This window comes from Lolium perenne, chromosome 7, assembly GCF_019359855.2.
Source record: "Lolium perenne isolate Kyuss_39 chromosome 7, Kyuss_2.0, whole genome shotgun sequence".
NCBI lineage: Eukaryota > Viridiplantae > Streptophyta > Magnoliopsida > Poales > Poaceae > Lolium > Lolium perenne.
In genome coordinates, this window is record NC_067250.2 from 319,297,901 (window position 1) to 319,324,167 (window position 26,267).

Consider the following 26,267-nt stretch of genomic DNA (forward strand, 5'->3'; position numbering starts at 1 on the left):
AGACTAAAGGGCCATATCATATCACATATGAATTGCATGTGATGTTAATCCTTTATGCATCTTATTTTGCTTAGAACGCGACGGTAGCATTATAAGATGATCCCTCACATTAATATCAAGATAATAAAGTGTTCTCCCCTTGTATGCACCGTTGCAACAGTTCGTCGTTTCGAAGCATCTCGTGATGATCGGATGTGATAGATTCTACGTTCATAAACAACGGGTGTAAGCCATGTTTGCACACGCAGAATACTTGGGTTTGCTTGACGAACCTAGCTTGTACAGACATGGCCTCGGGACAACGGAAACCGAAAGGTTGAACACGAGTCATATGGATGATATGATCAACATGTTGATGTTCACCATTGAAGCTACATCATCTCACGTGATGATCGGTTTTGGTGTAGTGGATGTGGATCGTGTACCACTTAACAACTATGAGGGATGTTGTATTAAGCGGGACTTCATTAGTAATTAGATTAAAACATGAACTAATTATCATAAACATAGTCTGAGTAGTATTTTGAATTAATTTTGTAGCATTGGCATCGGTTTTTCTACCATGCAATAGTCTTGTAATTGAGATAGAAATACTGTTAAAATCTGACAAGAAACTTTACGGACTGGTACCGTATTGTTCAAGAATCAAGAATTGTTTAAGTCCTATCGCAAACTTTTAGTAAACCTCACATTGTTGATTCAAAGAGCTATGATTTCAATTAGTACCTAAAGTTATCTTGTCTCCATGAAATTTGAAGTTCAAATCTATTTGAAAAAGTAAGGAGCTGAAAATTTAGTTTTCAGAAATAAGCAAGGTATGAGATATATGTGATATCTAAGACCTTATTACAAGATGATAGAATATAATCTAGTGAGACTACATAAACTCATAAGTTGTATGAGAATGTACGAAGGTTGAAGACGTCCGGCGTCCCAATCCTCCAACTAAGTTGGACACTAAAGATATTCGCATATCTATGAAATGATCGTCCTTAGTATGCACCGTTGCTAAGACTCGTTGTTTCGAAGCATCTCGTGATGATCGGGTGTTATAGATTCTACGAGTGCATGCAACGGGTGCAAGTCAGATTTGCACATGCGAATACTGAGGTTAAACTTTAAACGAGCCTAGTGACATAGGCATCCCAAATGGGCCTGCTGAAGATAGTACCCGGGGTTTGCTGAAGGCCCACTACCCGAAGAATAAGAAGATTCGGGAGCCCAAGATATATTAAGGAAAGTTAGAATTGTGATAGGAAGTGTTATTTGTAATCTGGCGGGATGAATTAGAAACCGTCCCGGACTCTGTAACTTGTACAACACGAATCCCTCGGCTCCGCCTCTTATATAAAGGGGGAGTCGAGGGACGAAGAGATCATCGAATCATTGTTTCAAACCCTAGTTTCCATAATCGTCGAGTACTTTTCGGCTGAAACCTTCGAGATCTACTTGCCCTCTACTTCCAACTAAACCCTAGCCTACAATCCATAGGCATTGACAAGTTGATACCTTGTCAATTGGCGCCGTCCGTGGGGACTAGAGGCGTAAGGATCTGATCTCGATGGCACGGTCAAGATCTTCGACATCATCAACCGCAAGCAACATAATGGATCGAGGTAAACAGATCGCTGCTGGTCTTGTCGATTTTGTTCCTCACCCACCCTCCCGTTTGGATGCATATGCGTATCTGGCGGAGCCTATGGAGATGACGTTCGGAAGGTTTTGCTTTCGCGTCGAGAAGGAAGGATCGTATCGTGTCGAAATTCCAATTTCGTCGGGATCGTCGGCGGTCGATTCTGATTTTTTAAGCTATACATCGTCAACCGAATTAGGAGAAGACGAAACTTCGTCGACACGCTACGTCAGCACCAGGGCAAGAGAGAAACTCGCCAAGATCTTCAGCGACATGTCGTTTGAGTCATCTGCGGACTTATATATAAGCGATGGCTCAAGCAATGTCGACAGTTATGACTTCATCGACAAATCTATCACAGTGGGCAAGGTCTTCATCAACCTCAATGATGATGTCACCAAACCCAACGTAGATCTGAATACAAAATACCATCAGATTTATGCTATTGAAGATCAAGAGGAAACATCTGAGGCTTTCGACGATCTGGGAAATCCATACGTCGATCCCTCTGATCTGCGACGAGGCCTGGGCAATAAATACGTCGGGCCACAGCCGCGAGACAGAGTTCAACTTTCGCAAGCAGCGTGGGACAGAGCCGCGAGAGCTATGAACGGTACAGAACCAATGGCTACCACGGCCACACCAGAGGAATTACAAGCATATCAATATAGGCTCGCACGAGCTGCCAGAGAATTGGAAAAACAGACAGCTGAGTTAAACAGGAGAAAGGAGGCAGCTTCTGCATCCAGCAAGAGAAGGGCAGATCTAAGTCGACAATCTAGAACTTCGGGTGATAGCCACAGGGAGGCTCGGAACAGAGGAAGATCAAGGTTACAACATATACCCGAAGCAGAAAGAGAGCACTTGGTTCAAAACCTCGACATGTCCTTTATGTCGATAGATACAAGAGGGAACATTATCCCTAAGACACCAGAAGCTGGGTATATGGCGACACAAGCTTTTATCCTCGCATCTAAACCACCTCCAGGCGATCCAAGGGAAACACTGTACAATATGGCGATAGCAGGAGTTGGAGCTATGGGGACATCGTTTGTATCAACGCCTCCCGAAGGAGCGGCAAGGCAAAATAGTCCACGACCTGCAGTAGCAACGACGGTAATCCCTGAAGGACCAAGCGGAGCAAGAGACACGGTAGCACAAGCAAGGGTCGATAGAGCACGGCAAAGCAGAAGGGAACATCGGCAATCCCCGGAGCTTAACGACGAAGATATGTGCGGCTTGCCATGTTTCACGAGGAGAGTCCGAAAAACTAGAGTCCCTTCAGGATTCAAGTTACCCGATAACTTCAAGAAATTCGACGGCCTTCAAGATCCAGAGGATTGGCTAGTTGACTATCTCGAGACAGTAAAGCTCACAGGAGGAACCAGAGCAACAGCTATGCAAAGCATCCAGGTGCATCTGAGTGGAGCAGCACGATCTTGGATAAAGAAACTTACCCCAGGATCCATCGACAGTTGGGAAAGCTTCGAGGATGTGTTCATCAAGAACTTCCGGTCCACATGCAAGAAACCTGCGTCGTTGGAGGAGTTGAGAGCATGTCGACAAAAGCCGGACGAGCCAATGAGAAAATACATCCAAAGGTGGAACATCATCAAAAACTCGGCAGAAAATATATCTGATGAGAGAGCGATAGATGCGTTTGTCGCAGGAATCCGGCGCGGAGATTTCGTCGAGGACTTGGGAAGGACCAACCCAAAGACAGTATCCGCGTTAATGGAAATAGCAAACAGATGGGCAGATGGAGAAGATGCTGTCCACAACAAAAGGCACAGGTCGCCAGAGGAAGACCGTGGCCGAAATTATCAACCGAGGCGACGATTTCCTTGGCAGTACCAGAACTATGACGCTCCAGGACAAATTTCGGCAGGTTTTCGGGCAAACACAGGAGGAAATAACAGAGATGATTATCAGAGAAGCAGCGAGCAGCGAGGCGATAACAGGGACGATTCTCGCAACAACAGGCAAAATAGCGGGCCTAGGTTCCCGAGGCCTTTCGTTTCCCCCGAAGAAATGATTAATGGGCCGTGTCAGATGCACTTTTTCCTCGACAGCAACGGAAAAAGACAGTCAGGGCACCTGCAGAAAGACTGTCGTAATTTCCAGGCAATGTTAAGGTATGCAGAGCATGCTAACGCTCGAGCAGCACAGAGAAATCCTCGAGAACCCAGGAGCGAGATTCATTTGCCACCACCTCCCGCGATTACAGACGACAATCGACATCAGCTCAGAATAGCGGCAGCACCCCCACCACCACCTTATGTTGATCCTAACTCCAATGGAGTGGTGTCGATGATTCAGAAGGGAAGGCCATCCAATAGAGCTCAGAAAATAATCTCACGACAAGTGTTTATGGCAGAAAAAATGCCTCCACCAACTGTCGAATATCTCAATTGGTCAGGGCAAGATATTGGCTTCACCATAGCAGATCACCCGCAGCAAGTCCCTCGACCAGGGCAGTCAGCACTTATTCTGCCAGCAGTCATTGCGGGATTTGATGTCTCTCGAGTGTTCATAGACGGCAGCAGCAGCTTAAACCTTATGTATGCAGATACATTGAGGAAGATGAACATATCCTTAGCAAACTTGAAGCCAACAGACACAAGGTTCCACGGCATCACACCGGAGAAACCAAGTTATCCATTGGGGAAGATCAATCTCGATGTTCAGTTCGGAACCCGAGAAAATTATAGAATCGAGAGGCTGGAATTTGAAGTCGTGGATTTTCCGTCGCAGTACCACGCTTTGTTGGGACGACCAGCATATGCTAGATTTATGGCGGTGCCACACTATACATACCTGTTGTGGAGATTGCCTGGACCAAAGGGACCAATCACAGTCAAAGGAAGCTTCGCCTTAGCTGATAAGTGCGACAAGGATTTCCATCGGCTATCAGAAACTTTCGGGATGCAAGCTGAGTATTTAGCGTCAAAAAGTATGACTGACTACGACGTGCTGCCAGACGTTGGAAGGCCAAATAAAGAATCAACTTTTAATACCGAGAAAAATTCTAAGGAGGTGCAGATTCACCCGACAGACCCGAAAAAGACGACGTCCATTGCAACAAATATGGATATCGCATAGGAAAGCGCGCTCATCAAGTTCCTCCATGAGCTCTGGAAAATCTTCGCATGGTGTCCAGCTGACATGCCAGGAGTACCCAGGGAACTTGCCGAGCACCACCTCAACTTGGATCCTCTCGCGAGACCAATCAAACAACCCTTGCGGCGTTTTTCGGAACCAAACCGCAAAGCTATGTTATCAGAAATAGATCGACTTAAAGATGCTGGTTTTATCAAAGAGGTATCTACAGAAGCCACATGGGTAGCTAACCCAGTGATGGTGCCGAAGAAACACACGACAGTCCTTCGCATGTGCGTCGACTTTACGTGTCTCAATAAACATTGTCCTAAGGATCACTTTCCCCTCCCAAGGATCGATCAAATCATCGACTCCACGGCAGGATGTGAACGTCTTTCCTTTTTGGATGCATACTCTGGTTATAACCAGATCAGATTAAAAGAAGATGATGAGGCCAAAACAGCGTTTATTACACCTTACGGCGTGTTTTGCTACAAAACAATGCCCTTTGGTCTAAAAAATGCGGGAGCAACATATCAGAGGATGATGCAGAAGTGTTTGGCGACACAGATTGGGAAAAACGTGCAAGTATACATCGACGATGTCGTCATAACATCAAAAAAGGGGGCAACGTTGATCGAGGATCTCAAACAAAACCTTTGACAACCTCGACAAATTCTGCCTAAAATTAAACCCGACGAAATGTTCTTTTGGCGTCCCAGCAGGAGAACTTCTGGGGTTTCTAGTTTCAGCAAGAGGGATTGAAGCAAATCCCGACAAAATACAAGCTATAATAACAATGAGGAAGCCAACAAAGTTGAAAGAGATACAGCAGCTAACTGGGCGAGTCGCAGCTTTGAGCAGATTCGTCGCCAGGCTGGGAGAAAAAGCGTTACCATTTTACGCTCTGATAAAACAAGGAGATAAATTCCAGTGGAACGAAGAGGCCGACAGAGCTTTCGAGGATTTGAAGCGCACAATTTCGACACCACCAATTTTGGTGGCACCGAAGGAAAAGGAACCTCTCCTGCTGTATATTGCAGCCACGCCCCAAGTAGTTAGCACAGTGCTAGTTGTCGAAAGAGAAGAAGAAGGAAAACTCCATGGAGTGCAAAGGCCAGTATATTTCATCAGTGAAGTTCTGTCGCCCTCCAAACAGCGGTACCCGCAGTACCAAAAACTAGCATATGGAGTAATTGCAACTGCAAGGAAGTTGCGCCACTATTTTTCGGCACACCCGATAATAGTAGTCAACGAAGCACCTCTTTCAAATATACTAAACAATCCAGAAGCTACAGGGCGTGTCTCCCTTTGGGGAATAGAACTTTCCCCTCGGGACATCACGTATGAAAAAAGAAAGGCAATCAAGTCGCAAGTTCTGCCAGATTTCATTGCAGAATGGATGGAGCTACAAAACACGGGACCCCCAGATTTATCGAGAACCTGGACCATGAATTTCGACGGGTCCAAGAGAGTAGAAGGAGCTGGCGCAGGAGTAGTACTTATATCACCTGAAGGCGACAAGTTGAAATACATCCTTCGGATGACGTTCCCTAACGCATCTAACAATGAAGCAGAATATGAAGCCCTCATACACGGGATGAAGATGGCAAAAGCTTGCGGTGCAACTCGACTAAAAATCTTTGGCGACTCACAATTGGTGGCTCAGCAAGTTATGAACCAATGTGACGCAGTCAATGATAGCATGGTAGCATACAAGGAGGTGTACAATGAGCTCGAGAAGCTATTTGATGGATGCGAGGTAAATCACATCAGTAGATTGAGCAACGATGAAGCCGACGTCCTCGCAAACATCGGGTCGCAGTGCCTCTCAATCCCGCCAGGAGTATTTTGGGAAGAAATAGCGGAGAGATCCACGAAGCCAAAAAAGGTGCAGAAAAAAGCAAAATAGGAGAAAACTTCGACGCTTCTCAAAGAAACCACGGAGGATGAAGAGGACCAAGAACTTGTGATGATGATACAAATTCCATGGATGCAAGCATATATATCATACATCCTCAGGAAAGAAATACCCGACGATCCAGTTGAAGCAAGGCGAGTTATTCGACGATCCAAAGCTTTCACAGTGATCAAAGGGGAATTATACAAGCGAAGTATTTCAGGCGTCCTCCAAAGGTGTGTCACACCCGAAGAAGGAAGAGTAATTCTGAAGGACGTGCACGAAGGGATATGTGGCCACCACGCAAGTAGTCGAGCTATTGCAGCCAAAGTCTTTCGGGCAGGATTCTATTGGCTGACAGCAATCGAGGATGCCAAGGAAATAGTAAGAACTTGCGACGCGTGTCAAAGATTTGCCGCAAAACCTCACTCTCCAGCAGCAGAACTAGCACCAATACCATTGTCATGGCCCTTCGCCCAATGGGGACTTGATATGGTGGGCAAGCTGCACAAAGCTTCGCCAGGAGGATATGAGTACTTGCTGGTTGCTGTCGACAAATTCACCAAGTGGATAGAAGCAAAGCCGATAAATTCACCAGATGCAGCATCAGCAATAAAATTCGTGAAGGGCATTGTTTTTCGATTTTGAGTACCTCATAGCATCGTCACAGACAATGGCAGCAACTTCACATCAAAGGAGTTCAAGGCGTACTGTGCAGAGGTAGGCATCAAATTGCACTTTGCGTCAGTTGCACATCCTCCAACCAATGGTCAAGTCGAGAAAGCCAATGGCATCATCTGCAATGGCATCAAGAAACGCCTGTTAGGACCACTGGAAAAAGCTCGACATACCTGGCCAGAAGAACTACCAAGTGTGTTATGGAGCATCCGAACAACACCAAATACAGCGACACAGGAGACCCCGTTTTTCCTTGTCCATGGAGCAGAGGCAGTACTGCCAATAGAAATAGAGCACGACTTCCCCAGAGTCACAGAGTATAATGAAGAAGCTTCCAGGAAAGCATTGGAAGATGACGTCGACGCACTCGACGAAGCTCGAGACGAAGTATTATCAAGGGTAACCAAATATCGGCAGGACCTGAAAAATTACCACAGTCGACGTTTGAGACCAAGATCTTTTCAAGTCGGAGACCTAGTTTTGCGACTCAATCAAGAGCGCACTGAAAAACTCGAGTCGCCATGGCTTGGCCCCTACGTCATAACGGAAGTAATTGAAGGAGGAGCGCACAGGATAAAGGACAAGAAGACAGGGGTTCCCGAGAAAAACCCCTGGAACGTAGCACAGCTCAGGCGGTTCTACGCCTAGAGTCGAAATATAGTCCTTTTCTGTAAAAATACAATGTACTAAAACGCCCACGAGTTTTCAGACGCACTCTTTTCCTTTTCGGGGCACCGAGTGGGGCCGGAAAGGTTTTTAATGAGGCGGGCTCGCGGTGCTGCAATATAATAAAGATAGTGGAGATATATTTCTTATTCTTCGACACGCTCGGGGGCTCAACGCCTTCAAGTTTCAAAATACGTACAATATAGACATATTAGACTTACCAAAATATTTCGCCTTGGTACACTAAATACCTCGCCAAATATCGGAAGTTAATAAAATCATAAACATAGTGTATGCGCCAAAGAAACTTACTGCTTTGGTCTAAGAACCTCGCAACAAAAATATAGAACTGTGATACCACGACACTCGGGGGCTTCCAACCCATCAATGAAAAAATAGAGATATCTTATTATGACAGGAGGGAAAACATCCGAGATAGAAAAACAGTATAGACTCCAGCCAAAAGCTCGGGGGCTCAGTGATCAAAAACACAGTTTAACAATATAGATTGTGTTTACAAATACACAAAAATGTATCAATGATAGAAATACAGCAAAGAAGAGGAAAAAGTTTTCAAGGGAAACCTAGCACATGATCTATAGTTATCCGTTCAGTAGAAGGACGAATACTATGTTCAGCATAGCTTCCCTTCACGAAGAACTCAGAATCCATCCGAAGAAGTTCATCCATCATATCTTCAGCAACAGGAGTCACCAAATCGTCAATCTTGCCCATATTTCTCTTTTTCTTTGCCATCTTCGCCAAACAAGTAGGAACAATTTGATCTATGGGCAATTTTGGATGACAAATTTTTATCATCATCATGGCAAATCTTGCGCCAGCAGAAAGTTGAGCTCGCACAAAGCCATGGATTCGAGGAGCATCTCGAAATTTCTCCATTAAAGCTGGAAGGGTTTCTGGCATTTTGTTCCGAGGGAACATGGTCCCATAAACTAAGAATAAAGTCTTCGTACAGAAGTCAAGGAAATCGCGGACCTGAGCCGCGCGATCTTGAAATCTGACGATTTGGCGGGTGCGCTCAGGAGTAACCCAAAAATTAGACCCATGTTGCGCAGCCAGTCTCAGCAAAACAGTGGTTCGAGCTTCAACACGTTGGTCTTCGGCAACAGCATCCAGAAACGAGCCTGACACATCAAACAAAAAATCAAGTAACGAATGGTGAAGAATAATACCTAATATGGTTACGAGCGGGAAACATACCTGTCATGTCCAAACTGGCATCAGTCATCAGCTGAAGCATATAATTCTCGCGAGAAGAAGCTTCAGCAGCTTCAGCAACAGCAGCATCCTTCGCAGCGATGGCTTCCTTTGCCTGTTGAAGAGCAATTTCCTCTCTCTCGGACGCTTGTCGAGATTTTTCCATCATCGCAAGAGTTTGTTTCTTCATGGATTGAAGTTGCTGTCGAAGTTCTTGCAAATCTTCTGACGAATGTTTGTTTGAAGAACCTTCGAGAGGGTTATCAGCGATTGGCATTTTCTTCGAGAAGGAAGAAGCGGGAGAAGCATCGGCAGAGCAAGGATTGGTCGAATAGTTGTCAAATATTAACTGGAAAAGAAAGCGCCAGGATCAATGATAGTGCCAGAGGAAATTTCATTAATTTCTAGAAACATTTACATAGGCATTACAAAAGAAGTTTCTCCTAAAGGACTACCAGGATAATTGTCGCCACAGCTAAAATTGGCGACAAGGGCAAAAGAAGCAGAGAACGAAAAAACAAAGAGGCATGCAACTAGACCTCCGGCCTTGATGAGCTAGGAGTTGAAGCTGGTCTGATCCCAAGATAGGCCAGGATTTTCTTCGTGTTGGGCTTGGCTGCCTTAATCAACGACCTCCATCTTGACTGCTCTATCTGATCGGTGTCGCCAACCTTCATCCAATCAACAGATTGTTGGCTGTCAGCGACCAAGGCAACAGTACTCTCGACAGCAATCTTCATGTTTTCCTGGCGCATCTTCAGTCCAAGGTCCTCTGATGAATTGAAGCTCTTGGCAAGGGTAAGGAAAGTCGGGGGCTCCTCTTTCTTCGGGAAGAAGTAGGGGAACAGCGCCGACAGTCCCGCACTAGCATTCGCCACGCCTTCACGAATTTCGGCTCCATGAAGCTCCAGATAAGAAAGTGCGTCAAGGAGAGGATCATTGTCGGGATTTTCCAGGTCAAACTCTTGGTTTGTTTGGTCTGCCACATGAAACAAAACGTTGGTCAAAAACAAGAAACAGCGGGTAGCACAAAAATAGAAGGAATCAATAATATTACTTTGAGTGCGTCGACTTTGTGATTTCAGGCGCTTGAGGATCCCCTGCTCACGATCAGCCTGTGCAGTTTTGTGCTCGTTTAAAGCAGTTTCAGCATCCTCAAGTCTTTTCTGCAGATCCTCGACACGAGCAGTCTTTGCTTTGGCTTCATCAGCCTCTGCTTTGGCTTCGCTAGCAACAAGTTCGGCTTTCTTGCGGGCCGCTTCACTTTGCTCCAGTTTTTGAGCAAGTGCGTCGGCACGTTTGTTGGCCTCTGCAAGTTTCTCTGTCGAAAAAAAAAAAGAGGAAAGGTCAAAAATGGCGACAAACGACAAGAGCAAGAAGTAAAAAATTATTACCTTCAGTTCTGCTGGCATATTCACGGTACCCAATGAATTGGGATCCGATGCGGATAAGCTCTTTGATCATGGGCTGTCAAAAAAGAACAAAGAAAGAGAAATATTGGTATGAAAAAAGAGTGAAGGCGTGAAAAAGCAAAATAGAGGAAATATAGATATTGGCAAGAAAATTCAAAAACTTACATCATCCAAGAGCAAAGTGGAAGAGCTACCCAATTGAGGGGCAGGCTCAATGATCATCTCAATCCTCGTCCTTTTTGGTGAAGGAGCAAGGGGGCTTGATGGCGGAGTAGTGGTGACGACGTTTTGTTGAGGAGGCGAAGATTCTTCTCCTTCAACTAGCGCGTCCGAAGCAAGTAAAGTATGTGACGTGCTCGTACGAGGAGCCACGTCAACAGTTCGTACTTCTTCCTCGTCATCGCTGTAATTAAAAGAAGACATCATAAAAAGCAAGACAAGACAAACATTTCAGGTACAGAAATAAGGAGAAATAAAAATAACTTACGAGCTGACGAGGGATTCAAGATAAGGATCGTAAGCTGCCTTCTGACGCGAAGGATCAACTTCTTCGGCTCTGGAAGTGCCGGAATTTTCGACATCTTTCCTCTTCCTTTTGCCTATTGGGGAGACAGCGGGAGGAGGAGATTGTGCCGACGCAGTGCCTTCGGAAGAACCCGCCGATTTTCGAGAATCCACGGGTTCATTCACAAAAGATGGGGCTTCTTGATTGTCATCAGTGACAATCGCCCTTTCTTCGACTTCTCCACCTTCAGGGAGAGGCGGAAGCGAGACAAGATCTGGATGATCCTGTGCACAAAAAAATAGGGAGAGACGTTAGATAAGGAGTTACAAAACAGTTAGCAAAGCAACAAACAAGACAATAAGCAAAGATTACCTGGGGGAGTGGATTGGCGGCACTGAAAGGTTTTACACGACAAGAAGCAGGGACAGGATCTTTTTTGTTGAGAGATGAGATTTTTCGGACAAGCTTTTCCAAGTCTTTGACTTCCAAATCCACCGACAGACGATCTACATCCTCGCTGCCAGCATATCTCCATAGAGGATATTTGCGAGCCTAAGGCGGCTGCACTCTAGTTCTAAGAAAATATGCGATAATTTGGATACCCGATAACTCCTTGCCGCGAGTATTTTGCAACTCGTGGATACGAGTCATCAAGGCTTCTGTCGACACCCGTTCTTCTTCGGTGGCCTCCGCGTCCCAGGAGCGGCGGCGGAAAATTTTCTCGGCACCATCAAAAGGCGGGATGTTGTCCTCTGCACATCCATGGTTTTCCTCCTGAATGTACAACCACTTCTTGCGCCATCCTTGAACTGAGTCAGGAAGCTTAACGTCGAAGTAGTTGACAGTGGGTCGAACAGAAATCACAACGCCGCCTATATTATAGGCGACATTGGGCGAGCCATTACGGCGGCAGAAGAAAATGCGCTTCCAAAGTGCCCAGTTAGGCTGGACGCCAAGGAAGGCCTCGCACAAAGTGATAAAAATGGAAATGTGGAGGATTGAATTTGGCGTGAGATGGTGGAGTTGCAGACCGTAGATAAAGAGAAGTCCACGGAGAAAAGGATGAATGGGGGCGGAAAGTCCGCGGATGAGGTGGTCGACAAAACTTACCCGGTACCCCATTGGAGGGGTTGGGTAGCTTTCCTCGCTGGGGAAGCGCAATGCCTGGGGTTTCTTGCTGATCCCCAGCTTCTTCAGCATATTGATGTCCTGAGCGGAAATCTTTGATCTTTCCCACTCCGCCATTCCAAGATCCACGGCGGCCATGGAGGATTCCGGCGTACTGTGCCTTGTTAATCGACGCGGTGGCATCAACAATGGCGCAGGGTTTGCAGCTTGGAAGTGAGGAGCTTAGGAGATTGTGGATTGCAGGAGGAAATTTGCAGATGAGAAAAGGGGGGACGGCGCGAGCGGAAGTGCTCAAGGAGGAAGACGATGATCTTATATAAGGGTGCGGCGAAACGACGAACCGTTGGATAAGGAATATGTGTGACAGATGATAACCACGTGGCAACAAGGGTAAAAAAGTAACTTAACACTGGGGAAGTTACGGTGCGTGTGCCCGAAAAAGCGGAGGACGTGTGTCCCCCACCTGCACGACGTGTCAAGATGGTGAATTAATTGGGCCCGCATGGCGGCGAGAAAAGGCTTGTCGCAAATTTTTGATAGACAATCGTGGCTATCGTCAGCAACAACGTCATCTTGACAGAGGGAAAAATTCGACTCAACAGCTTTGTAAAAGGCGACACGGAAAAATAATGATGGAGCTTTTGATCAAATACAAGTTTCCGATCAAATGCTCGGGGGCTACTTTGGAAAAAAGAAAAAGATCTAGAAGGAAAAAATAGAAGTGGCATGAGCCTATGACCAAATATGAATATTTGGTCATAGCCTCGGGGGCTACTCCCATCGGGAGCGCTGTTCGCGCACCCGAGAAATTGTAAAACTCCGGGAGAGAAAGGGAAATATGTCGGCATAAGGCGTGGAGCCTGCACCCAAGTACAAGTCCTTGGCTGTAGCCTCGGGGGCTACTCCCATCGGGAACGCTGTTCGCGTGCCCGATGAAATTATAAAAGAAAGAAAGACAGAGAAAAAAGAAAGATAAAAGAGCAAAAGAGTATATTTCGAGTTATAACTAACTCTACATATACTCCCATCGGGAGAATAATATAAGTCATCTTTGACTCGATAAAATGTGCCATTCCAACAGCCGGAAAAGCACTCGACAATATATTCTCAGAACGCCAAAGTTGCGATCAATTTATGAATGCCGCAAATTTGTGAAGGTAAGACCCCAGATCCGTTCTGCTGGGCGTGGCATCGCCGAAGAATGCGCTCTGCTACTTTTATCCATATCAACAGATACGAAGAAAAATCCTAACGGACGCGTTAGGTACCCGATAAATTTTACTGGGACTCGACAGAATGGTAAGACCTTAAGCGGCACCTGTCGAAGTTTACACCAGTATCCCGAGGTCATGTCCAGGGACGTGATCTTGAAGTAGGTTTTTGCGGATTGCCACTAGAGCAGTTAACTAGTACCTGATCCGTCAGATGAACTAGCCCCAACTACCATTATCCCTGTACAATATAGAATTTTATGTAAAGAAATATAGAAAAGTTGAAGTTGTCGAATAAAAGTAATAGTGGAGATTTTCCCCGACTCTACGATTCAAGAAAAATCTCGGGGCTACTGACATAGGCATCCCAAATGGGCCTGCTGAAGATAGTACCCGGGGTTTGCTGAAGGCCCACTACCCGAAGAATAAGAAGATTCGGGAGCCCAAGATATATTAAGGAAAGTTAGAATTGTGATAGGAAGTGTTATTTGTAATCTGGCGGGATGAATTAGAAACCGTCCCGGACTCTGTAACTTGTACAACACGAATCCCTCGGCTCCGCCTCTTATATAAAGGGGGAGTCGAGGGACGAAGAGATCATCGAATCATTGTTTCAAACCCTAGTTTCCATAATCGTCGAGTACTTTTCGGCTGAAACCTTCGAGATCTACTTGCCCTCTACTTCCAACTAAACCCTAGCCTACAATCCATAGGCATTGACAAGTTGATACCTTGTCACCTAGCATGTACAAACATGGTCTCGGTAAGTCATCATGAAACAATGGATAAAATTATGAGTGAAATTGTTCATCATATTACAAGGTTACTAATAGTGAAATCCGGAACACTTGTCATATGATGATCAACTTCAAAGTAAGAACCTCAAGGTTATTGGTATTTGACCAACAAACCTAGAAGTTATTGAAGGTGAAGTGTTTTCTGAATAATGAGGAAAGCTAAAAGAGAAACTACAAAAGATATTTTGGCAGAAAGAAAAGAAAAGACTAGAAAGTCTAGCTCAGGTGTATATACATGATATACATGTTATGGTTGTATTCCTAGTTTGGTCACACAATGAAATTCTTGGGTATTAGTACCATATTGGTTGGTATGAAGTGTCATACAAAACAACGCAATACAAGAAAACAATGGCCCAAATGACTAACAAGGAATATGATAGGAATGCACGTCTGGAACAAAAATAAAGTGTTATTATGTTCGTCGTTGGCATTCTATCTAGCCCTTAGAATTTATAATAAAGAACTTAATAATTGTTATTTTGCTCTGGTCAAATAAAAACAATGAGTTGTTCAAATTATGACATTACTCCATGTACGATGGATAAGTTATTATAAATCTTAATGGTGAAACACACATACATAACACTGACGCTAAAATGCCATAAGGCAAATGATTTGAATTCCACTTATTTGTGGAACCGCCATTTAGGTCATGTTAGAAAGGAACGCATGAAGGAACTCCATGCAAATAGATTTTTTGGAGTCATTCGATTTTTGAATCGTTTGGCGCTTGCAAATCTTTTCTAAAGAGAATGACTGAAATACCGTTCATAGGCCAAGAGTTGAACGGGCAACTAACTTAGTGGAAACATACATGATGATATATGTGGTTCACCGGGCATAGTTGTGTGCGGGAGATTCTTCTACTTCATGAAAACTTCCAACAATGAATTGAGTATATATATGTGGATATATTCGATAAGGAATAAGTTTGAAACATTTGAATAGATTCAAATAAATTTCAGCATGAAGTAGAAATCATCGTAATAGAAAAGTCAAATATCTATGATTGGATCATAGTGGAAATATTTGAATTACGAGTTTTAGCGAACATCTAAGAGAGTTATGAAGTTGTTCTACAACTCACGTTTCTTGGAGTATCATAGTGATGATGAAGTATCCGAGAGACGTATCCAAACCTTGTTGGATTAATGATGAGATAAAATAAAGCCATTATATTTTTGTGGATTATGCTTTAGAGACTACCGCTTTTACACTGAATAGAGCATCATCATGATCCGTTGAAATGACACCATACGAGTTATGGCATGGGTATGAACCCTAATAGTTCTTTCTTAAATTTTGGTATGCATAGCATAAGGTAAATAAGTTTACAACCAAAATCGGATGAATGTCTTTGTTAGTTATCCCAAAGAATTAATTAGGAATTCTTTCCACTATGAAGTAAAAGATAAAAGTGTTTGTTAATGTTACTTGCTTATTTCCAAGAAATTGTTTTCTAGCGAAGCATTTGAGTGGGAGGACAATAGAACTTGATAAGGTTTATGAACCTGAGCATAATGATCAGAGTAGCGCAACATCGGAATTGGTTCCGGAAGCGACCACGACGATCATAGCTCTCATGACTACAAAGTGTTTTAGTCATGGAGATCGAAGTACATATTGAACCTTGTAGGTATGGTTTACTTTGTGATCAAATAAATGATTTGTGAACAAAGGATTGATTTTGAACAATGATAAATCAACTACAAACAAAGAAGTTATGATGGGCCCTGACTCCGTTAAAATGGCTATACGCCATAAAATCCAAAATAGATAAATACTTTTTGAAAGTAAATGGATCTATAAAATTGATGGACTTGGATGAAATATCATTGAAGAAGCTCGACTTATCGAAAAATAGTTTACGACAAAGTTCAAAGAGTTGACTACGATAAGATTAGATCTTCTGAAGCAATGCTTAAAGTCTATATGGATTATTCTAGTAATCGCTACATATTTCTTTTATGAGATATGCTAGTAGGATGGCAAAATACATTACTTAACAGAAGTGTGTATCAAAGGTGTATACAAGATACAAACCAAGAGTTTTGCTATCCGTGGAATACTAGATAAGTATACGAACTTCAATTGGATGAAGTGAGTATCGCAGAGTTGGAATCTTCACCGGATGAAATAGTCAAAGAATTTTTGATTTCATCAGAAACGATGAAGATGCTTGCATTTGCAAGAAATTAAGTGGGAGCGCTGAGACATATTTATAATACTTTATGTAGATACATATAGTTGGTTATAAATGATGTAATTATATACTTGATTATAAAAGGTTTCATTGAGAATTAACTTCAATGAAAGGATATGGACTGAAACATATTTAGTGTCAAGATCTATGAAGATAGATTGAGACACATAATAAGTTTAAGTCAAAGTATATAGAATGGATATTGAAGTAGTTCAATATAGAAATATTAAGAAAATGTTCTTGTCATGTGAAGGTTTAACAAGACTTGAGTGTATCTGACACTCAATGAGTAAAAACACATGAGTGATTATAGATCACGAATAATATGTACACAATCAGATGTCCTGTGTTCTAAAAAGTTAGGAGCATATACCAGAATGATACATGTGATGATCAATGGACAAATAGTAAGAATATCCCTGTGTGCTTTAGAAGAACCAAGGATATATATATATATAGTTTTATATGGGGTAATGACAAACAAATCGATGTAAGGTGTTGCACCGATATTTGTTTGGTCACATATAAAATTAATTTCAAATCTCCATTAGGCTAAGTGTTGATTAAAAGGTAGCACAATGCTAGATTTAGAAGAGTTCTAAAATATTGTGACAGATTCTACAAAAGAAGGCAGAGTATGTCATTGTTTTGACAATGATTGAGGATGTTAAGTCAAGAAGTTCTTTGTGAACTTGGTGTAGTTCCGATAGTGTCAGAACTTTGAAGCTATATTGTGTATGACAATATTAGTGACATATTTCTGACCGCGGAATTAAGGTTCCACCAGAAGACCAAACATATTTAATGCCGACTCATTTGGAAAATGAGTGATGCGTGAAGACGCTAATGAATTGCAAAATACATACGTTTCTGAGTGTGTCAGAATCGTTGACTAAAGCTCTCCCTAGGGCAAAGTATGACCAACACCAGAATGCCATGGGTGTTAGGTACATTACAATGTAATATAGATTATTGACTCTAGTGCAAGTGGGAGACTGAAGGAGATATGCCCTAGAGGCAATAATAAAGTGGTTATTATTTATATCTTTATGTTTATGATAAATGTTTATATATCATGCTATAATTGTATTAACCGAAACATTAGTACATGTGTGATATGTAGACAAACAAGAAGTCCCTAGTATGCCTCTTAAACTAGCTTGTTGATTAATGGATGATTAGTTTCATAATCATGAACATTGGATGTTATTAATAACAAGGTTATATCATTATATGAATGATGTAATGGACACACCCAATTAAGCGTAGCATAAGATCTCGTCATTAAGTTATTTGCTATAAGCTTTCGATACATAGTTACCTAGTCCTTATGACCATGAGATCATGTAAATCACTTATACCGGAAAGGTACTTTGATTACATCAAACGCCACTGCGTAAATGGGTGGTTATAAAGGTGGGATTAAGTATCCGGAAAGTGTGAGTTGAGGCATATGGATCAACAGTGGGATTTGTCCATCCCGATGACGGATAGATATACTCTGGGCCCTCTCAGTGGAATGTCGTCTAAATAGCTTGCAAGCATATGAATAGTTCATAAGAGACCACATACCACGGTACGAGTAAAGAGTACTTGTCAGGAGACGAGGTTGAACAAGGTATAGAGTGATACCGAAGATCAAACCTCGGACAAGTAAAATATCGCGTGACAAAGGGAATTGGTATAGTATGTGAATGGTTCATTCGATCACTAAAGTCATCGTTGAATATGTGGGAGCCATTATGGATCTCCAGATCCCGCTATTGGTTATTGGTCGGAGTGAGTACTCAACCATGTCCGCATAGTTCACGAACCGTAGGGTGACACACTTAAAGTTGGATGTTGAAATGGTAGAACTTGAATATGGAATGGAGTTCGAATATTTGTTCGGAGTCCCGGATGAGATCCCGGACATCACGAGGAGTTCCGGAATGGTCCGGAGAATAAGATTCATATATAGGAAGTCATATTCCAAGTTTGAAAATGATCCGGTGCATTTATGGAAGGTTCTAGAAGGTTCTAGAAAAGTCCGGAAGAAATCACTTTGGAAGGCGGAGTCCCGAAGGGACTCCACCTCCCATGGCCGGCCAACCCTAGAGGGGTGGAGTCCCAGGTGGACTCCACCAAAGGTGGCCGGCCACCCCCCTCATGGAAGGGTGGGAGTCCCACTTGAGGTGGGAATCCCACCTTGGGTAGGTTTCCCTACACATGGAAGGTTTTGGGTTGGGGTCTCATTCGAAGACTTGGACTAGAACTCTTGGGGCTTCCACCTATATAATGAGGAGGACAAGGAGGGGGGCAGCCACTCTTTGGCTCAGCCTTGGACGCACCCCTTAGAGGGCCGGCGCCCAACCCCCCTCTCTCCCCAAACCCTAGCTTCTTCTCCTCCTCCACTTCTCCCGCATATGCTTAGCGAAGCTCCGCCGGAGATCTCCACCGCCACCGCCACCACGCCGTCGTGCTGCCGGATTCAAGGAGGAGCTACTACTTCCGCTGCCCGCTGGAACGGGGAGAAGGACGTCGTCTTCATCAACAACCGAACGTGTGACCGAGTACGGAGGTGCTGCCCGTTCGTGGCGCCGGAACCGATCGTGATCAAGATCTTCTACGCGCTTTTGCAAGCGGCAAGTGAACGTCTACCGCAGCAACAAGAGCCTCCTCTTGTAGGCTTTGGAATCTCTTCAAGGGTGAGACTCGATAAACCCCTCGTTGCTACTGTCTTCTAGATTGCATCTTGGCTTGGATTGCGTGTTCGCGGTAGGAAATTTTTTGTTTTCTATGCAACGTTATCCTACAGAAAAGCCATCAGAAATGGAGGAAACCTCAATGCCAAGAAAATAGCGAAGAGGACCAAGATCAGTCATAAGAAACTGATCGCGAAGACGAGCGTTAACAAAGGCAATATACTCAGGATCATCACCAGTAATGATCATATCATCAACATAGAGAAGAAGAAGAGTACGTCCACGAGGAGAAGTGTGAACGAAAAGTGCTAGATCATGAAGACTAGGAGAGAAACCAGCAGCAGTCACCACAGAGGCGAAGCACTCGAACCAGGCACGAGGGGCTTGTTTGAGACAATAGAGAGAACGTCGAAGATGACAAACCATTCCATCGGGAACAGAATACCCAGGAGGAGGCTGCATGTAAACCTCCTCACTCAACTCGCCATTAAGAAAAGCATTCTGAACATCAAGCTGGGAGACAGACCATCGACGAACAGAAGCAACAGCAAGAAGGGTACGCACAGTAGTCATATGAGCCACAAGGGCAAAAGTCTCATCATAGTCACGGCCGTGCTCCTGCTGAAAGCCACGAGCCACAAGACGCGCTTTATAGCGCTCAAGAGATCCATCAGAGCGAGTCTTAATTTTATAGACCCACTTACACGTGATAGGACGAACACCAGAAGGGGGAGAAACAAGATCCCAAGTGCTAGTGCGCTCAAGCGCAGCGATCTCCTCAGCCATGGCAAGCTGCCATTCAGGATGACGCTCGGCATCCCGATAAGAAGTCAGCTCGGAAACAACAGAGAGACCATACTAACTAGGAGAGTAACGAACTGGAGCACGACGCTGACGAACAACCGTGAAGGAGGAAGCTCTTCGGCAGAAGACAACTCATCAGAAGAAGAGGAAGAAGGGACAACATCGGAAGGATCCGAAGCCGGAGAACAAGGAGTAGTAGGTAGACTAGACGAACGAGAGGATGGCACCGAAGGGGGCGAATCAGAAGTAGGAGGGAGAGGAGGAGGGACAGCAGGGGGTGCATCCGAAAAAAGAAGAAAAGAGATATCATCCACCGGGTAAGTACCCGAGGTGGGGCGAGGATAGAAGGGACGCGTCTCATCAAACGTGACGTCACGAGAGATGCACATCCGATGACCAACATGGTCCCAACAGCGATGGCCCTTATGCTCATCACTGTATCCGAGAAAAACACACTCAACAGACTGAGCGGTCAGTTTGGTGCGTTCGCGAGGAGGGAGAAGAACATAGCAAACACAACCAAATAAACGAAGAGTCGAGTAATCTGGAGAGCTACCAGAAAGACGCTCGAGAGGAATGCCACCTTGAAGGGCAGCAGACGGCGGAATGTTAATGAGGTAAGTCGACGTAGCGACAGCCTCAGCCCAGAAATGCGGCAGAAGAGAGGAAGCAATCATCATAGCACGGGTAGTCTCAAGAATATGATGATGCTTACGCTTGGCGACACCATTTTGAGCATGGGCGCCGGGACACGAGAACTGGGCAAGGGTGCCCTGCTCAGCAAGAACACCACGCAGGTGCTGGGAGATATACTCTCCTGCAGAATCAGCATGAAACACACGAATATGCGTGGAATACTGAGTACGAACCATGGCTGCAAAACGCTGATAAATAGAGATCACCCCACTACGAGAGTGCATAAGAAACAACCAGGTGTATCGCGAAAAATCATCAATAAACAAAATATAGTATCGATGACCCCCTTTCGAAGGAAAGGGAGCCGGACCCCAAACATCAATGAACTAAATCAAAAGGTCGCTGAGATACAGACGCACTAGTAGGATAGGGAAGCTGAATCTGTTTGCCTAACCTACAACCCTGACACGAATGCAAGACACATCTCCTGAGACAGACCCCAGAAGACCACGACGAACTAATGACGATAAACGGGAGCCACAGAGGTGACTCAGCCGTGATGCCACTGTTGAAAAGATCCAGTGACAGAAGCAGCAACCGCAGGAGAACTGGCAGATGAAGTGTCAGCAGAAGAAAACGCGAAGCCAATCTAACTCCCAGAGCCCCGGGGACTCAAGGCTGCGAGGGCCAGCTCCAACCAGGGCCTGTGTACGGCGGTCCTGAACAGCATAAGAATCACAACTAGAATCAGTAAGCTGACTAGCAGAAAACAGGTTCATTTTAAGACTAGGAACATGAGAAACATCAGAAACAAAGAAAGAGGTAGTAGAAAGGGTGCCTCGACTGGAAACAGGAAGAGAGGTACGTACCATCAGCTGTGATAACACGAACATGAGAAACAATAGTGCGAAGAGCAGAAAGAATAGAAGACGCAGAGGTCATATGAAAAGAAGCTCCAGAATCCAGATACCACGAGGATGACGTACCTGACTGTGTGGAAGGTGGTGGTCGAGCGGTGCCAGAAGAACCAGGCACAGAACCAGCAGTACCCGTCGAGGAAGAACCTGTACCAGCGAGCAGACCACGAAGACCATGGATAATGTCCTGATTAGATAGCGCAACAGCAGAAGATCCTGAAGAACCAGCCTGACGACGAGTATGTTGCGGCGGACGTAAGCTGGGATCCCTCTGCCAGCAAGTAGAGACAGTGTGGCCAGTCCTGCCACAGTAGGTGCAAGGAAGTGATGTCGAACCACGAGGCTGCTGGGGCTGACGCTGGCCCTGGAATGGATGAGTAGGGAGTATCGGCTGTGCCGGAGACAGCAACGAAGCCGGCGACATAGGAGGTCCACGAGCAGACGGCATAGGAGGGCCACGAGCAGCAAGAACAGAGGGAACCTCAAGAAGACCAGCACCACGAAGACGAGTCTCCTCAGCACGAAGCTCAGCAAGTACCTCAGAGAGCGAAACACGACCACGGGCAAGCAGCTGGGCACGGGGCAGCTCAAACTCCTTACGGAGCCGCGACAAGAACTCAAAAACGCGCTGAAACTCCAGATCCGCGCGCACAGTCAGACAGCAGGGACAGGTGGCACACACAGCTGTACGGAGAGAATCAAGATGACGCCAAATAGCAGCAGTCTGTGTGTAGAACTCATCAATAGTAGAATCACCCTGCTGAAGGGCATGCTCCTGGCGGACCACAGACAAGTAGAGAGCATCCCCAGACGGCTGATAGCGCTGACGAAGAAAAGCCCCTGAGCAGCACCGGTGGGAAGACCCATAAACTCAGCAGCATAATGAGGCAGAACACTGGAGGTGAGAACAACAGCAGCACGAGCATCCTCATCTATCCACTGAGTGTACTCGGTCAGATCCAGCCAGTAAGTCGCAACGGAAGTAGAGTGGTCTTGGACCTTCCGGTCATAATCAGCCAGAGTAGTGTGATCAGCACTCTTGGCTGCATCCTTATCCGCCTGAGTAGCATCAGGGGCAAGGGCAACAGGTGGCGGTGCAACAGGCACCGTAGGAGCAACAGGGCGCGGCGGACAGGAGACCTCACCAGAAAGCACACCAAAAAGATGAAGACCGCGCATGTGGACGCGCATGAAGGCAGCGAAATCAGGGTAATTCGCGCCATCAAAGATCACCGGGCAGCGAGGGATCGCAACATAGCCCGAGGAAGACATAGCTCTTTTTTTCAGATCCAAAGAAACAGATCGAAATCAACCCGACGGAAACAGAGCGGGGACGAGCGGACGAGGGAAGGAGAGGGGCCGGCGGGGAAGCGGCTGGCCGGCGGGAGAGAGGCTGGCCGGCGGGGGAGCAGCTGGCCGGCGGGGAGATCCGACCGGGGAGAGGCGGCGGGCAGAGTAGCGGCCGGGGAGAGGCGGCGGCCGGGAAGAAGAGGGTCGGCGGGGGAGCAGCTGGCCGGCGGGGAAGGGCTGGCCGGCAGCGGAGCAGCGGCCGGGGAGGGGCGGCGGCCGAGGAGAGGCGGCCGGGCCGGAAGGGCGGCGGGCGGAGCAGCAGCCGGGGAGAGGCGGCGGCCGGAGAGAGGCGGCAGCCGGAACAAGCCAAAGAGAAAGAGGCCGTACGGACTAGAAGAAAAAGAGGACCAATTTTGGCTCTGATACCATGTTAGGGCAATATGCTTGTTGTATTACCAGGGGGCCAAATGCCACAATATATAGTACATGTACATGTGTAAATATGCAGGAAACCCCCTAACATATGGGGAAACTAAAATATACATATATATACATCTAACAGTGGTTACCCGGTCGTGGCGTATAGATATCGTATGTATACAGAACGAGTATACATGGGTTGGAAAAAAACCAAATATAGCCCCTCAACTTCGATTAACGAGGATCCCTGAAGGAGAGCTCTTCAAATAGACCGTGCTGGTTTCTCTAAACCAAGCTTCGAAGAAAGTGAGACGGTCTAAAAGCATCGGTTATATTTTCACCCCCTATTCACAATCCTTATTGTGTATGGATGGACGAGACACAATTATAGACGAGCAATAACGATGTCATCTGTTGAATGTGGGATATGATGGACTTTTGCTTTTCTTGGTCATCATCAGGTTTTGCACTTTTTTGGACTTCATTTCACTAGGTACATGTCGACTTTGCCGCGCTTTCTTCGGGAGGTTGACTTGACTTGGATAAAACAGATTTGTTCATAACCTGGAAATAGAGAGATTCATGGCAATGCGTGGTGCAGATCGGTCTTGTCCTTCACTCACTCGAACTCATGTACCGGCCCATTCATGTAGACAGATCAAACGATTTTACTAGTAATTCTAGGAGTTGTGGAATCTTGACAGATCACTCTGAATCTAGTTTCTACTGCGCGGTAGGTAATACTCGCAGGAACAGAACATTAACAAGAAACACGAGATGGGCAGAATGATGGATCGACTGAAACTGATGAACTAGGATGTTGATCGTCACGCAATTCTCACGTCGGCTTGAGGTCCTGGAACATGCAGTCCCACTTGATCTCGCCTCTTCCGGGGGCGGCGGCGGCGCCGCCGTCGGAGCTCTGCTCCTCCTCGCCGCCGCTCTCGTCTTCCTCCTCCTCATCCTCCTCGTAGGCGCAGTCGTGGAACATGAGGCTTGCCTTCTGCGACGACCCCGACGAGAACCGGACACCACCACCGGCTGTCCGGCTCCCGTGGCAACACCGCTGTCCGTGATCATAAGCACCATCTTCTTCACGCCCCTATTCCGCTGGCGCAAGGCGCCAGCGCGGACCACGACGTCGTCGCTGCCGCTGCAGATCCTCGGCACGACGGTCGTCGACGCCCTGCCGCTGCTGCAGATCCTCGGCACGACCGACGTCGACGCCTTTCCCCCGCCGCCTGCGAGCCGGCGCGCGCACCGGGCGATGCACTTGCCGGCCTTTCGCGCCAGCCGTGCGGTCACGGAGGAGGACAGCAGCGAGTTGGCGGAGGCCGCAGCAGCGGCGTCCTTCCTCGCGAGCTTGAGGATCTCGAGGCGGTGCTTGGCGACGGCGACGCCCATGCTCTTGAGCAGGTCGTGGTCGAAGTCGGGCGCGTCGGCAGGCTCCAGCTCGTTCTCGCTGAAGAGCAGGCCGTACTCGTACGTCGCCGCCGGCGTCAGCCCGGCCTTGGAGAGCCACGCGTACCAGTCCATCGATCAAGCTGCCTCTCTCTCGGTATGATCTCTTCTCACTCACTGGTAAGTGCGGCAGCTCATAATACGTGTTGGATCTTTATAGAAAGAAAGCTGAGTTTGTTGCAGCAGCTGCTGCACGGGTGAGCTCACATGCATGCAGTGCACCGGCCGGCAAAAGGATTACTACGGCTATAACGCGTGAAACATTAGTTGCGATGGTCGTAATGGACTCAGTACTGGTGTGTGTATCTTGAAGCGTTGGATCTTGTGCATCAATCAGCCATCAGTACACGAGATCGATCTGAAGACTGAAGATCCAACATTATGTACAGTGGCTGCACCACATCCTGCCGAGGCAAAAAGGGTGCAAAGAAAGAGACGGATCAGGATTTCATTATCTAAAGCTGTCAGGCCGATCTGATGCAAATCCCTGTCTATGCATAAGCAGGGGGTGCAGTGGCTCCTCACATGCCCCTGCAAAGCTAGTGCAAAGGTGGTGCCAGTTGAAGGCTTTCCTTGTCTGCTTATCATTGCTTACATGTAGGTGTGTTTATTAAGTGGGAGCATCTCTGCCAGTGTCTTTCTTACAATTCAGTTTCGTTAATCCAGTTCAATTACCGAGGCAGCGGATATGATAGATGAATTGTGTTAAGGCGACGAGCAAGCATAATTAGAGGCTAAACAGGACGAGAGGAAAGCGATGGGAGTGGCGACAAGGTCACGGTCGGCCATAACCCATAAGCTAGGGTCCTACGTTTTCTTTTACTGCAACTGTTGTTTAATTGAGATCAAAGGTTACACAAGATTTCAACTCAAGCATTTGGGAGAAATGCACATGTCCCGTGCATGTATGCACCTTTAATTTTTGAGTGGTTACTTTGACGTTAGGATATGTAACATGGAACAATGTCTACTCACCACTAGCACTCTCTCATCTCTATTAGTACACACATCCTATTTTTTCATGCACAAATTTGAATTATATGTGTTCGAATGAATATCTACATAACAATTTGTTCAAATTAACATGTATATTTATTCTATGATGTATTCAACAAGCTCAAAATTAACAAAATTGAAAACCCGAATTCCAAATCACAGTGAAAGGTTATGATTCACACAATGAAACATCATGATTCATAATGAAACACATTCGATGTTTTTATCTTGTTTCTCATCCATGTATGTTATGGTTTGAAACCTAAGAAAGTTAACAATTATTTTTATTACTATATGATGAACAAAGTTTGAAACACAGCATGTAATAGACTATTTAAAAAAATATTTCACGAGGTGTCATTAAGTTATCAAAGTTTCACCAGGTTACAAAAGTGGGTTTTGTTTTAGAAGCTCCCTTCACTAGAAACCCAAATATTCAAACGGGTTTAAATTACACTTCTCATTGAAAAAGGCAAAATTAAGCTTTCATCACGCAACCTTCGTGTTGCGCGACGTGGTACCGTCGGCCGGCCCTACTAGAAAACGGGTCTTTAGTCCCGGTTGGTAAGGGGCTTTAGTTCCGGATGTGCAACTGGGACTAAAGCC

General features: G+C 45.7%; 1 pseudogene; it reads right to left on the bottom strand.

The window, feature by feature from the left end:
- Positions 1 to 23,737: 23,737 nt before the first annotated feature.
- On the bottom strand, positions 23,738 to 24,901 carry LOC127317055 (uncharacterized; annotated as a pseudogene).
- Between the last annotated feature and the right edge of the window lie 1,366 nt (positions 24,902 to 26,267).